This window comes from Monodon monoceros, unplaced genomic scaffold, assembly GCF_005190385.1.
Source record: "Monodon monoceros isolate NGI ecotype Baffin Bay Population unplaced genomic scaffold, NGI_Narwhal_1 Super_Scaffold_10, whole genome shotgun sequence".
Classification (NCBI taxonomy): Eukaryota; Metazoa; Chordata; class Mammalia; order Artiodactyla; family Monodontidae; genus Monodon; species Monodon monoceros.
The window spans coordinates 15,290,353-15,306,272 of record NW_021703766.1 but is presented as its reverse complement, the minus strand read 5'-3'; the positions used below and the strand labels follow the sequence as shown (position 1 = coordinate 15,306,272).

Below are 15,920 nucleotides of genomic sequence, written 5' to 3'. Positions count from 1 at the left end.
ATATCATAGGATATGGCTTATATGTGGAATTTTAAAAAAGGGTACAAATGAACTTATCTACAAAACAAAAATAGTTACAGATGTAGAAAACAAACTTATGGTTACCAGGTAGAAACGGTGGGAGAGGGATAAACTGGAAGATTGGGAATGATATATACACACTATTATATATAAAACAGATAACTGATAAGGACCTACTATATAGCACAGGGAACTCTACTCAATACTCTGTAATGGCCTATATGGGAAAAGAATCTTAAAAACAGCAGATATATGTATAACAGATTGACTTTGCTGTACACCTGAAGCTAATATAACATTGTAAATCAACTATACTCCAATAAAAAATTTTTTTAAATTGCCGCTTTTAGAAAATATATTGACAAATATTAACAGTCCCACTGGAGAACTTTCTAGATATAAGGTTTTAATATGAAAATTTTCATTATAGATATGATGCCTCATTCTTCAGATAGTTCTAATTTTACCATATGTCACGATTATGTACAACAGAAATCCATACTAATATCTGTTCTATTAGTTATCTATATTACAGATGTTTTAAAAATGCTTCCAATGAGACCAAATATCAGTAGCACTTCTCCTTGAGAAAAGGAAGATGATGGTACAAAACCAAGAAAATTTCTTATAATTGATTTGTTTTGTAGGGGGATTTTTCTTAATGAATTTTTACCCTCGTCTTCTAAATCAGGTCTCACTCTTTTCTCAAGTTGTTTCCAAGGGCTATATTTTTTCAATTTATAGACTTTACGGAAATAGAGGGTAAAAAGACAGATTATGTAAATTTCTTGTTTCTTTTGAAAATTATTTATATATCAAGCCAAGTCCATAGTAGCAAACAGATTTTTAAATGGAGTTATAGAGGAATAAAATGGAAAGTAAAGCATTTCCAGTATATACTTCTATGTAATTATACCCCTTCCCTTTTATAAACACTTGGTATAATGAAAAATGCTTGTGGACCATTTCTTGTTTTCCTTCACAAACATGTTATAATTTCTTATTTGGTTTTCATCTTGGTGCTAATTAAATAGATTACCTAATCTAAATGGGAAGTAAATTCTTTTTAACGGTTTTTTTTTTAGCTTGGAAAGCAAGATTTTGTATTTATAAGTCACATATAGTAATGCCATAAATTTGCTTCTGTCCTAAGATGAAATTCACCCTAAGAAAGTAGCTATAGTTAGCATGTCATTTATATTTATGATCTTTCAGGTAAACCTGATATTCCTAGGCATTTGACATTTTTAGCTGTGACACTTCAGTAACCTTCTGTCAGTAGCAGCAACATAACAGAATGAAAAGATTAAAAAAGAATGAAATTGGCATTAGTTTGTCTAATATGCTGATGAGAGTGATGTAATTGATGGATGATGAGGGAAAGTAACTGAGCAGTGATTCAGATACCCGAATCTCCTTCATGTGAGGATAAAAAAAAGAATGGCAAATATTCTATTATGCGGACTAATAGCTATAGTATACAGCCATCTCCCCCTAGTTAACAAGTTTTGTTTAGGCATCCACCCTTTAAAAAAGTGACAGAATCAAAAACTTGGGGATAAATCTTGATTTGTCTAAGCCTGTTCCTAGGTAATTCATAATTCCTTTTTCCTTGCCAGTGATCACATAGGAGGTGAGGATATAGCCCAGCCAATGAGTCATGAAGGCAAGTGTGCTGGAAAGTTTTTGAGAAAGATTTTGTTGTTTTTAAAAAGAAACACAGATGAAGAGATGGTGTTTTTTCTTTCGTCGAATGCTGTTTTGACTTGATTAGAATGAAACTGCAGTGGTCGTCTTCTGACCATGAGGAAACCTGGTCTGAAGACAAGGGCTAACACTTTGAGGATACCAGAATGAAACAATGGAGAAGATGTGGATCCTGATGATGCCACTGAGGAGCTGAAATAACCAACCTCGGAGCTATCTTATCTTGAAACTTCTTACTTGAGAATACATTTTAGAAAATTTTGAGTAATTTTGAGGTTTAAAAATTTTTTTATTGCAGTTGAAATTACTCTGAAATGTGTACTTACTAGGTATCTAGTATTATGCTAAGTGCTATACCTGGATTATCTCATTTAATACAATAAACCTATGAGCTAGCTATTGTAATGCCCATTTAACAGAAAAGGAGATTTTGTCTCATATACTTAAATCACATTACCCACAGTCACATAGCTAATAAATGGCATAGTTGAGAATTCAAAACATTTTTACTTCAAAGTTAGACTCTTAGATACAGTATCTCTTGAGCTACTGACTCAATGTTTTTTATCAATATAATTCCACAAAAAATTATTGACAACATATTTTGGGGTATGTACTGTGCTAATCTCCTGAAATTTGTATTCAGATAAAAAGATTTTTTGAGGAAGTATTATCTAAGATTGTACACAAGAACAAATATTAAGCCAACTCTACCAACAGACCTGGTAATAGTGTTTTCTATTTGGTAAGTAACAGCCTCACTAAATAAGTAATATGCTTTATTTATTTCTGTAGCTTTAGTTTTAGAGTGGCTTGGAAAGCAGGGCAGACTGCAAAGATCTGTGTTGTGGTTTGGAGAGGTATGAATCACTTCTGTCAGGTCTGCATCTGTTGGGATATATAGGAAGGTCACCTTTGACCAATGGGAATTCTCAAGAGAGTAGCAGCAATCACATGTTCCAAGTGACTTAATTCTAATTGCAATCATGATATCCTTAAGGGCCTACTCAGAAATCACCAATTACTAAAAGTAAACAAATGTTTACTGAGTATTTTACTAAAGAACACAGAACTGTGCTAGATGTAGAAGACACAAGAGAAACATGAGTTATGAAATACTAGCTCTCTTCAAGCAGTATACACATTCTTGTTTGGGAGATGAGATTAACCCCCACAAAATAGAGAAAGATGCAAGGAAGTATCTATCATCAAACTTTTATTTATATGATAGTGAAAATAAGTTCAGAAAACAGAAGGGATCTATAATCATTTGCCAAATGTATATCTATATACCACCTTGCAAATTTCAAAAAGACTTCATGTTTCCTCATGTGATATTCACAAAATTGTATAAAGGTAGAAAAGTCAAATAATATTTAATTAATAATGACAACTACCATTAATGCTAATCTCCAATGGATCAGACATTGTGTAAGGCACTTTTCACTCGCTTTTTCTCATTTTATCCTCATAAGAATCTCATTTGATAGGGACTACTGCCCCCATCTCCAGATGCTGAAACTGAATTAAATGAACTGACTTAAAATATACAACTAATAATTCACATAGTTTGTACTTAACACTAACAATGCAAATTGATGAGTTCTACTACTGAATTTTGCCAACACTGTGAAATCATGAATCTCCAAAACCTATACATATCTTGTCTATAAAGAAAAATTTTCCTTATTTTGTCTGAAATAGCCTGAAACAAAACTTCAGTAAGTCTAACCTTACTTTAAACATCACTTAGATCACTGTGAAGAAAATTTTAAAATGTAGGTCAGTCTGGAAGAGCCAGTGCTATATCCTCATCACACCAAATCTACAACAGCCTCCAAGGCAGTTAGGTTGGGACTAAATACATGGGGATTTTTCCAGCCTGTCTTACAGTTAGTTGTTGATGAGAAGATGCCAGACAAATATAGGTGTTCGTTACTGTAGCACAGCCTATCCTATCCTATTAAAGAGGCAATATTATGTTTTTAGAGTTATTATTTCAATAGATAATGTTAAAAAGGTCATTTGAATCACGCTGTTTGTATAACAAAAGTCAGGTACTCTGTTCTTACTGGGCTTCCAGATTTACTATTACTTAGATACTCTATATTCTGGACTCTCAGCCTCACAACCCCAGCTCAGTTAAGCCTAATCGACCCGTAATAACTAGGCCAGTGCACCAAATTCTTCTGAGAATGATTTGTATTTGAAAAGTATCTCATTAATTCATAAAATGATACCAGAATAGTCCTGATGCATGCTCACTATGTTTTATCCTCAAAAAAAAATCTATTTAGAAAACCTAAATAAGATTAAAATAGGAACAAAGACTCAGAACAAAGAAAACTAAAGGCTTTTCTCATTAACTTCTAAGTTAGAGCAGTGATTCTCAAAAACAATACTTACATTGAATTCTTATATATATTATACATAAATTTTAATTGTGTTAAAATACATATAAACATAAATTTTACCACTATAACCATTTTTAAGTGTATGATTCAGTGGCATTAAGTACATTTACAATGTTGTGTGATCATCACCACTATTTCCAGAATGTTTTAATCATCACTCCAAACAGAAATTTTGTATCCATTAAGCACTAACTTCTCATATGCTCCCTCTACTCCACCTCTGGTAACTTCTAACCTACTTCCTGTCTTTGTGAATCATACAACTTTTGGAATCAATAAAATATAGGCCTTTCATATATGGTTTATTTCACTTAGCATAATACTTTCCAAGTCCATCCATCCTGCAGCATTTTTCAAAACTGCATTCCTTTGTATGGCATAATAATATTCCATTGTATGGATATACCACATTTGTTTAACCATTCATTTGTTGATGGACACTTGTGTTGTTTCCACCTTTTGATAACTGTGAATAACACTTTTATGAACATTGGTGTACATGAATCTGTTTACGTTCCTGTTTGGTTACATACTTTGAAGTGGAATTTCTATGTTTAACTCTCTGAAGAACTGCCAAACTGTTTTCCACAACCACTGTACTATTTTACAGTTCCACCAGCAACATAAGAATGTTCCAATTTCTCTATATACTTGCCAACACTTTCTTTCTCCCTCTCTCTTGCACTTTCTTTCCTTTTCTTTTCAATAACAGCTATCCTACTGAGTGTGAAGAGGTATCTTATTGTAATTTTTTCATGGTATATCACTCTATTTTAGATATTATATATGTATTGATAGTTTCAAAGTTTTTAGAATACAGTTATTTCACATCTTATATTTATTCCCACTTATTTGATGTTTTTAGTGCTATTCCTAATTGTTTTCAAATTTTATTTTTCTTCTTGATGCTTGTATATAGAAATACAATTAATTTTTGAATATTAAACTTGTTTCAGTTGACTTTGCTATTACTTTTAACAGTTTATCTGTAGTGGTTTTTAAAATTTTTCTGTGAATAGAATTTTATTATTTGTGAATAAGAACAGTTTTTCCTTCAAGCCCTCTCCAGTTTATAGGCCTTTTATTTATTTTTTCTTACCTTATTGCACTGACCAATTCTTGTTCAATAAGAAATGAAAGTACTAATAGTGGGCATTCTTATTGTGTTCCCATTATTTAATATGTTTGTTCATGTGTTTTTATACATTTATCCTTATCAGATTAAAATAAGTCCACTGTACTCCTAGTTTGCTGCGAGTTTTTTCATCAATGGCTGTTGGATTTTATCAAATGCTTTACCAGACACTATTGAGAAGATAGTAACTTACTCTTTTTCCTATTAATGTAATAAATGTATTATATTTTTTCTGCTAATGTAATGAATTATAAAGGTTGATTTTTTTAAACTTTTTTATTGAAATATAGTTGAACTACAATGTTGTGTTAGTTTCAGGTGTACAGTAAAGTGATTCAGTTAGGAAACAAAAAAGACCTCAAATAGCCAAAGTAATCTTTTGAAAGAAGAATGGAGCTGGAAGAATCAGGCTCCTTGACTTCACACCATACTACAAAGCTACAGTCATCAAAACAGTATGGTACCAGCACAAGAACAGAAATATAGATCAATGGAACAGGATAGAAAGCCCAGAAATAAACTCATGCACCTGTGGTCAATTAATCTAGGACAATGATGGCAAAACTATACAATAGAGGAAAGACAGTCTCTTCAATAAATGGTACTGGGAAAACCAGACAGCTACATGTAAAAAAAAATGAATTTAGAACATTCTTTAACACTGGACGCAAAAGTAAACTCTAAATGGATTAAAGACCTTAATGTAAGATACCATAAAACTCTTAGAGGAAAACATAGGCAGAACACTCTTTGACATAAATTGCAGCAGTATCTTTTTCAATCCGTCTCCTACAGTAATGGAAATAAAAACAAAAATAAACAAATGGGACCTAATTAAACTCAAAATCTTCTGCACAGCAAAGGAAACCATAAACAAAACAAAAAGACAACCCACAGAATGAGAGAAAATATTTGGAAACAAAGTAACTGACTAGGGAATAATCTCCAAAATTTACAAACAGCTCATGAAGCTCAATATCAAACAAGCAAACAAACAAACAACCCAATCAAAAAATAGGCAGAGGACCTAAATAGACATTTCTCCAGAGAAGACATATTGATGGCCAAGAGGCACATGAAAAGATACTCAACATCACTAATTATTAGAGAAATGCAAACCAAAACTGCAATAAGGTATCACTTCACACAGGTCAGAATGGCCATCTTCAAAAAATCTACAAACAATAAATGCTGGAGAGGGTGTGGAGGAAAGAGAACCCTCCTACACTCTTGGTGGGAATGTAAACTGGTACAGCTACTATGCGGAACAGTATGGAGGTTACTTTAAAAAGTAAAAACAGAGCTACCATATGACCCAGCAATCCCACTCCTGGGCACATAGCCAGAAAAAAACATGGTTCAAAAGGATACATGCACCCCAATGTTCATAGCAGCAAGACATGGAAGCAACCTAAATGTTTATTGACAGATGAGTAGATAAAGGAGGTGTGGTACATATGTAAGGGAATGTTACTCAGCCATTAAAAACAATGAAATAATGCCATTTGCAGCAACATGGATAGACGTGGAGATTATCATACTAAGTGAAGTCAGAGAGAGAAAGAGAAATATATGATACTGCTTATATGCAGAATCTAAAAAAAAATGATATAAATGAACTTCTTTCAAAACAGAAACAGGGTCACAGAGTTAGGGAAGGAACTTATGGTTACCAGCAGGGAAGGGTGTGGGGAGGGACAGATTGGGAATTTGGGATTGACGTGTACACAGTGCTATATTTAAAATACATAACCAACAAGGACCTACTGTATAGTACAGTACTGGCTCAATACTCTGTAATAACCTAAATAGGACACGAATTTGAAAAATAATAGATACATGTATATGTATAACTGAATCACTTTGTTATACACCTGAAACATTGTTAATCAACTATACTCCAATATAAAATAAATTTAAAAAAAAATTCAGATTCATGTGCTTCACCTTGGACCAGCCAAACAGGATTTCATACATAGAGTCCAGCAACCTGCTTATTAAATAAACACCTCATGTTAATCTTAGCCACACTGTTTTGGGAACTACTGCAACTATCAAGTTTCATCTAATTCTGTATATTCTATCTTTTCAGTGTTTCTCAACCACTTCTCTCCTTTCCTATAGCTTCTACCCTAGTTTAAGCCTGCTTCATTTCTTAGCTGGACATCTGTAATAGGATTTCCTTGCCTCTAGGATATTTTCCACTCTAATTCATCCTGCACACAGGGGCCTTTTTAATCTTACTAAATCACAGCTCCACTCATTTAATGTGACAAGAACTTATCGAGAGCATACTATACCAGGTGCTCTAGGGCAGAAGGTTCTAAGTGCGGTTGATAATCAGAATCATTAAGTGGGAGAAACCTTTTAAAAACAGAGATTCTCTAGCATTCCTCCAGGCCTACTAAATTAGAATCTATAGAGCCAGAGTTGAGAAAAGTTTATTGTTAAAAAGTTCCCCAGGTGACTCTGACACTTTTGAGCAACACTAGACTGGAGCATATAAAGATTAAAACATTCTTCTATATTTCAGATTGTACTGGGGGAGTTGTGAACATATGCAGATAACTAACATACAACACATTGGTTAATGTGTACCAAGTGCTACAAGAAAGAGTAATTCTAATTGCATTAAACACTTTTAGTAACACGCCAACCTGGAAGAAATCTTTTCCTCCTCTAATTTCCCACAGTACTTTATAATTCTCTTACAGTCTCATTTTTTTCTTGCACTATAATTATTTTTGTATATGTCTCCTGTCCTTTACACTTGCATTTGAGATCAGAACCTTGGCCTTATCAGAGCACAGAATCTGACAAAGAATTTTTTTTCAGAGTTCTAATTTATTTACAGGATAAAGCTGTATCCCCCAAAATACTAAACTATGCATGGTTATGCATTTAATAAATTATGTCAAAAATTGGATGTCCTTGTAACTCTTGGATATATGTGGCTAAATTTATGGATTTTAATCTCAGCAAGGCACTTAGTACAGTTCCTTCAATAAAGCAGGTACTCAATAAAAAAGTTATGTGTGAACCAATGGGATCTGGGGAAAATGTCTTTGGATATGCAAAAACATACTTAGTATGTCCAGTATCTACTTAAGAGGTTATAGATTCCAAATGAAATAATATGCTGGTGGTTTTTGCAAACCAGATCCCTATGAGCCAAAACCAATCAGCTTGTTTTTCTTTGTTTGTTTGGATGACCCGGTATTTTGTTGGTGTGCTGGGATGTGGGTGTGTGTGCGTTGTGTTTTTTGATTTTTGACAAATTTTAATTTGAATGTCTTTGGGCAAATATTCTCTGACTTACCACAGGCTCTCCCACTCCCTATTACCTTATGCTATTCTGATGTACACAATTATGTTATCTATAGGTCTAAAGATGAGAGGTCTAATGATGACAGACAACTGCTCCCAATCATTTCTTCTTTTTGAGTGTTGGTTATTGTTACGGACTGAATTGTTTCCCCCACACACACAAATTCATATGCTGAAGTCCTAATCCCCAGTACTTCAGAATGCAACCATATTTGGAGATAAGGTCTTTAAAGAGGTAACTAAATTAAAATGAGGTCTTTAGGATGGGCCCTAATCCAATATGTCTGATGTCCTTATAAGAAGAAATATGGACACAGATGTGTATGTCCATGAAGTAAAGACCATGTGAAGACAGAGGCAAAACTACATGCCAAAGAGAGAGGTTTCAGAATGAAATCAACCCTGCTGACACCTTGATATTGGACTTTCTAGCCTCTAGAATTGTGAGAAAATTAATTGCTGCTGTTTATTCCCTCAGTCTGTGGTATTCTGTTACAGCAAACCCAGAAAACTAACACAGCTACCAACTATATTTAATACTAATCTTAACTTAGGCATTTTTACATCAGAATTATGTTTACCATGTTCAAGTCATTCTGCCAGGTACAGTGGTGAATACAACTCTAAGTAGCTTAGAATCTAGCAGATGTGGCAAACTATATGTAAGATACATTCATCAACATAAATGATAAAAACTTTACCAGTCCTAAAGAACAAAAAAGCCAAATAAAGAGTATATTTATAATTCTATAGGTGTTCTGGAGGGAGAGAGTTAACTATGGGTTACAGCTCAAAAAAATTCAAAATGTGACCTGGGTCGTGAGAGATTAGTAAGATTCAACCAAGCAGAGGGGAGAGGACATTTAGGTGAGAGGAATGGACAGTACAAAGTCAAATGCTACTAGAGAACATTGTTTTTCCCAAGTAAATCTACCTTAGATTCAGGTCTCCTTTCTTGGCTTTCTAAACTCTATAACCACTATATATTTCTTAATTAATGTCCTAAATCCTTATAAAATTTAGGCATTTTCCCCCTGCAGATAAATAACAGTATAGCTGACTTTGTTCAGTATAATACTGACATGCAAAGGATGGTCTGGTTCATCTCTAAAGCCTCTTGGGCTTCTGCTGAGAGTTGGTTTTATTTTCAAATGGTCTATGAGGGCAATAAGCATCTCACAGAACATTCTCTTTTGAAATCTGGCCATTTTTTGATCTCTTGCTTGTCAAATCTCATCACAGTAGATGGCTCCACAGTGCATGTGGCCTGTGTTTTCTTAAGTGCCTCTTCTTCTGAAGAATGTGTTACTCTGCTCATTAATGTTTCATACCTAAGTATTCTAATATATTTAATTTTTTATTTAATGAAATTTCTAACCTTCAGGCTAAGTTATTTGGAATGTTTCATCCAAGCTGCTGGAAAAGTGCTCAATAGCAAGGAGTTTTAAAGATGGAATTTTAAGAAAGGGGTTGGCAGGAACCTAAACACATATAGATCTAAGCTTTCACAAATGCTTCCCTGTCTTAAGTGTAGAGGAAGAAATTCTTCTTGATAAGCAGGTAAGTTCTGCTGAATTTTTCTTTTAGATTTTGGAGACAAGAATTTAACGACTTTTGTTTTGTTGAAAGATGTGTTTCAAAGCTGTAAGTTTTTTTTAAAAGTATTATTTGTCTGTAGAAAGCCTTACTTCTCCTCCATCATTTCAACAATGCTTACGTTCTTCCATAAATGAGAGACTTATGTGAGACCATTATCGCCAAAAGAGATACACGTTGAACCAAAGGAGCCATGCATAGCACCTGGTTTCAATTATTTTAGATTCAAGTGATGATCTAAGAAAAGAGGAGCCTCAGCTTAATTAGTTTGATTCCTGAAATGGTCTGGATTCAAAGCACCTGCCCATCTTACCATCTAACTTCAGACTTACGGGAGATTAAGAACTTAAATTAGAGAAGCTTTTAGACTGTTACATAAAATTTTTAAATTAAGCTCTTTAATACCCGGTTTAGATGAAATTTGACGGATGAAATTTGACGGTCAGAAATAACTAGAATTTTAAATTTAACCGTAACTCAAGTTGCACCCAATATTTAAAGACTACAAACTGTGTACGATACAGTAAAAATTCACACGGTAAACCATTACTAAATGTTTAGAAATCCAAATTTTCACCTTTTCCTTTTTTTAGTACCCGCTCCTCGGGTGACAAAGTGGACTCAAGTTTCCGTTACCCCTTACCCAACAAGGGGTGATGGTACTACACGCTTACCTTGGGGAAACAACTTGCACTTTATAAATGGACAGGAAAATCGTTTGGTGAGAGAGAAGGCTAAAGGAAACGAAGGCCGGTGGCGTGACCGTAGCACAGGCCCGCGGTTACTCTTGAGGAGACGACCTCAGCCCCAAACCACGTTGACCACCTAACAGGACCGCTTTTCCCGCGGCGTCTCGCCTTCCGGCTGTAAGTCACCACAGCCCGCCCACCGGAAGCCATCGTCATGGCAGCGCAGTTTGGTCCCACCCCATCACTTCGCCCCGCCCACCGCCTTGTACGCTTGCGGCCAGCCGGGCTTCGATTGGTCCATCTGTCCTTCACTCTAGGAGACGTTCCGGGCTGCGAGGCTCTGGAACTCTTACTTGAATTTGTGGCGCGGAGAGTTCGTGAGGTAAGGAAGGCAGCTGTGTGTCTTGCTGGAGCCAACAAACTGGGTGGTGAGCGACCCTGAGGGGAGAAGGACGAAAAGGGCGGCCGAGGTGCAGGGACGCTGAGTCAAACAAGCCGCCTCGAGATGAGGGGCTTCAGCCGGGCTGCTTCCCTCCCTGAGGCAGCCCCTCTGTTCGCTTCCTCGCAGCCTCTAGGTTCTTCTCTCACGTCGTTTTCCTCGCGTCTCAGAGACAACGCGCCCGCCCCTATTCTGTCGCCCCTGGAGGGAGGCTCCTCCTGACGCTCCCTTTTCCTCTTCTTTCGCCAACGGTGTCTCTCAGTTCCTTCCCTCCCCAGTAGCGACCCTCCGACCCTGCCATGCTAACACCTCCCCCAAGCGTACTTGACTCCCCCAGACTTCTTTCGTAATTATATCCGGCTCTCCATCACCAACACTGTCAGAAACTTTCTACCTGCCCTTGACAGTGTGGAAAAGACTCCTGAGCAACCTGGGGAGCGCCCCACATCTCACAAACTGAGTCCAGAACGTTCCTTATCAAGGAATAGGATGCTGCTGTCCACTTCTTCCCAACTGGGACGCTTTACCAGTGGAAAGCGGCAAGTGCAAGCGCTGTATAAAGCGCTACAGAAATGTAAGGTTTTGTCCCAGTTGCTGACTCTGAATGATTGGATTCCTGTCGAAAATAGGATTATTTTGTTCTTGGTCGGACCCTGTTAACACAAACGTTTCGTTTTGGCGTTATGAATACTTTCCAGACCTTAAAACAGAACAAAGCCAATAGGTCTGTTGGGGTACAGTGAAACTGAGGCTTCATCGGTAACATAAAAAACAAACAAGGAAAAAAACACTGATTGAAAAGTGTTCTCTTCATTAACCTTCTGTGTCTATTATGATCTGACTCCCCCCACTACATCCCTATCGACTGAATTTCAAATTGAAATTCAGAACCACTTAAAGAGTTTTATAGCATAAATGGACATCTTTTCCTATATCCCCTGTCTATGACTATGAAAATCTTCTATTTTCTTTCTAATCTTATCATTCAACTTGATTTTCTGTATGTCCAGCCTCTGGAACAGAGGTTCTTTTTTTTGTGTGTGTGTGGGGGGGTCATAGTCCCCTTTAAGAAGCAAGGAAAACCTTGAATCTTTTGTATAGAATATGACACACACAAAAATTTTGTATCAATTTCAGGGAGTTTTAAAGTCCACTCTGAAGTACCGATTTCCATAGAACCTAAGTCCAGTTCTAGAAGTGTATTTATATTTCTTAAAAAGTAGAAACAGTTAAACAGCCAAAGCAGCTAAGTGCTTTACTTCTTAAAAATGGCCGTCCCTGGTGGCGCAGTGGTTGAGAGTCCGCCTGCCGTTGCAGGGGACGTGGGTTCGTGCCCCGGTCCGGGAGGATCCCGCCTGTGAGCCATGGCCGCTGGGTCTGCGCGTCCGGAGCCTGTGCTCCGCAACGGGAGAGGCCAAAACAGTGAGAGGCCCCGCATACCGCAAAAAAAAAAAAAAAAGGCCGTCATTTAACTTCTGAATTAAGACTTGTTCTGAAGAAAGTTGGGATGGGAAAGCTTGAAGAAGTTGTATTAGTAGCACCACTTTCAATTGAGCACTGGGTTAATAATTTAGAGAAGTCACTGAAATGCTTTCTAAAATTAAAGGAAGGTCATTCACAGATGAGGGTATGGGCACACAGGTATACAAGAAGTAAATTGACAAGATGTATCTTTTTGCATTAACATAAAAATTAGGAGAATACTTGATCAACATCAAGAGTTAAAATATTTTTTGTGCCTTAATGTTTTGGATGTCTTATAGTAAAATGATTTTTATCGTGAAATTCCACTAGCTTGTTCTGAATATAATTTACATCATCAAACATTACTTTTTCACATTAGAACTTTAGTTCACCTGAAACTTAGTTTTGTGTATGATGTGAGAAATGGTTTTAACTAAAAATTTTTTGTTGTTTTGTTGCTGTTTGGAAAACATTGGCCCATGGGCCAAATCTGACACACTATGTTTATGTAAATAAAATTCTGTGGGAACACAGGTACATCCACTTGTTTACTTGTTATCTGGGTGCTTTGGTGCTACAATGTTGGAGTTGAGTAGTTGTGACAGAGACTATATGGGCTTCAAAGCCTGATATATTACTGTCTGGCCCTTAACAGAAAGAGTTTGCCAACCTCTGGAATAGGACATCCTTTCCTCACTGAATGGATAATGTCATGTTTCCATACAGTTTCTACATATATATGTATATATGTGTATATATATATATATATATATATATACACACACATATATACATATGTGTGTGTGTGTGTGTGTGTGTGTTTGCCTTTGTTTTTGAGCTTTTCTAGTCTGTTTCATTTGTCTCGCCCTGCACATATAACATAGTGTTTTAAGTTACTTTATCTCTAAACTAAGACAATATTCAGTAGGGTAAACTGCTCTCTTTACCCCCTATACCAAGTTGTTCTCTTGTCTTATTTATTCTTGGCCCTTAGATCTTCCATATAAATTTTTATGATCAGTTTACTAAATACCATGAGAAATCTTCTTGGGGTTTTGATAGGAATTGCTTTGAATATACACATTAATTTGGGAAGAACTGTCATCTTTACAATATTCAGTTTTTCCATCCATGAACATAGTATATCCTGATTGTTTTATGTCTTTTAATGTGATCTTAAAATTTTTTTCTTTAGAGTGTTCCATAAGGGAAATTGGTCTTGGTTTTGCTTTCTTGTGATTTTCTGATTTTAGCATTAGGGCAGTGCTGTCTGACTTCTTTAAATGATCTGAGATGTGTTGTATTCTTCTCTATTTCTTGAAAGATTTTGTATAGGATTGGTATTATTTTTTGTTAAAGATTTGATAGAAAACACCAGTGCATCCATCCAGGCCTGGTGCTTTCTTTTTGCGGAGGTTTAATGAAATTAGGAAGATGAGAGTAAATTCTATTGGCCTACATCTTACCATTTCTGACACTCTATCTCTTCTTGTAGATCCAAGTTTTCATTTGTTTCCTTCAGTCTGAAGAACTTCCTTTAACATTGCTTATGGTATGGCTTGTTGGTAATGGATTCTATTAGGTTGTGTTTTTTTTTTTTTTTACTTGAAAAGGTTTTTAGTTCACTTTCAATTTTGAAACATTTATTTTTAAGCTGGATATATAATTGTGTTTTTTAGTACATTAATATTCTATTTTTTTCTGTCTTGTGTTGTTGTTAGTAAGATATTTGGAGTCATTCTGATCTTTGTTCTCCTGTATGTAATGTGTCTTTTTTCCACCCCCTGGCTGCTGCTTTTTATTAAAGTCAGTTTTATTGAGGCTTAATTTACGTATGGTAAAATTCACTCTTTTTAGGAGTATAGTTCTATGAATTTTGATAAATATAAGCAATTGTAAACTACTACTATAATCAAGATATGGAGTATTTCTGTAGTCTATAAATTTACCTCATGCTCCTTTATCATCAATTCTCAGATCCCATACCTATACCCTAGCAACCACTGATCTGATATCTGCCACTATACGTTTGTACTTTGAGAACATGATGTTAATGGAATTCTGTAGTATGCAGCCTTTTATGTCTGGCTTCTTTCACTTGGCATAACGCGTTTAAGATTCATTCATGTTGTTGCATGTATCAGTAGTTTATTCCTTTTTCTGTGTGAATAGTACTCCATTATACATATGTACCATAATTTGTTTATCCATTAGCCAGTTAATGGACATTTGGGTTGTTTTAAGGTTTTGGCTATTAGTAATAAAGCTGCTATAACCATTTGCCTGCAGGTCTTTGTGGGGCCATAGATTTTTATTTTTGCTGGGTGACTACCTAGGAATGAAGCTGCTATGTTATAACATAAATGTATGATTAACATCCTAAAATACTACCAAACTTTTTCCCAAAGTGGCTATTCCATTTGTTTTCCTATCGGCAGTGTATAACAGCTCTGGTTATTCACATCAGCTCTTGGTGGTGTTAGTATTTTAAATTTTAACTATTCCATTCAGCATGTATTGATGTTTCATTGTAATTTTAATTGCATTTCTCTGATAACTCATGATGTAGAGCATCTTTCATTTATTTATTTGCTATATGTATTTCTTCTATGGTGAAGCATTATTAAAATATTTTGCCTATTTTTTTGGACAGCTTTATTGAGTTATAACTAACATACAACAAATTGCATATTTTTTAATTATTTTTTTTTATTGGAGTATAATTGCTTTACAATGTTGTGTTAGTTTCTGCTGTACAATGAAATAAACCAGCTATATGTATACTTATATTCCCTGCTTCTTGGACCTCCCTCCTACCCCTCACCCCCCATCCCACCCATCTAGGTCATCACAGAGCACCGAGCTGAGCTCCCTGTGCTATACAGCAGGTTCCCACTACCTGTTTTACACGTGGTAGTGTACTTATGTCAAACAAAGTCTCCCAATTCGTCCCACCCTCCGCTTCCCACTCTGTGTCCACATGTCTATTCTCTTCGTGTGCATCTTTATTCCTGCCCTGCAAATAGGTTCATCTGTGCCATTTTTCTAGATTCCACATATATGCATTAATATACGATATTTGTTTTTCTCTTTCTGGCTTACTTCACTCTGTATGACAGACTTTAGTC

The 15,920-nt window shown here is 35.7% G+C and overlaps 1 long non-coding RNA gene across 1 annotated transcript in view; it reads right to left on the bottom strand.

The window, feature by feature from the left end:
• LOC114886790 overlaps nt 1–11,056 on the bottom strand; it is a 67,748-nt gene extending 56,692 nt beyond the window's left edge. The window contains exon 1 of the long non-coding RNA XR_003791429.1: nt 10,875–11,056. This is a non-coding gene — a long non-coding RNA (uncharacterized LOC114886790). The remainder of the gene's footprint in view (nt 1–10,874) is intronic.
• Between the last annotated feature and the right edge of the window lie 4,864 nt (nt 11,057–15,920).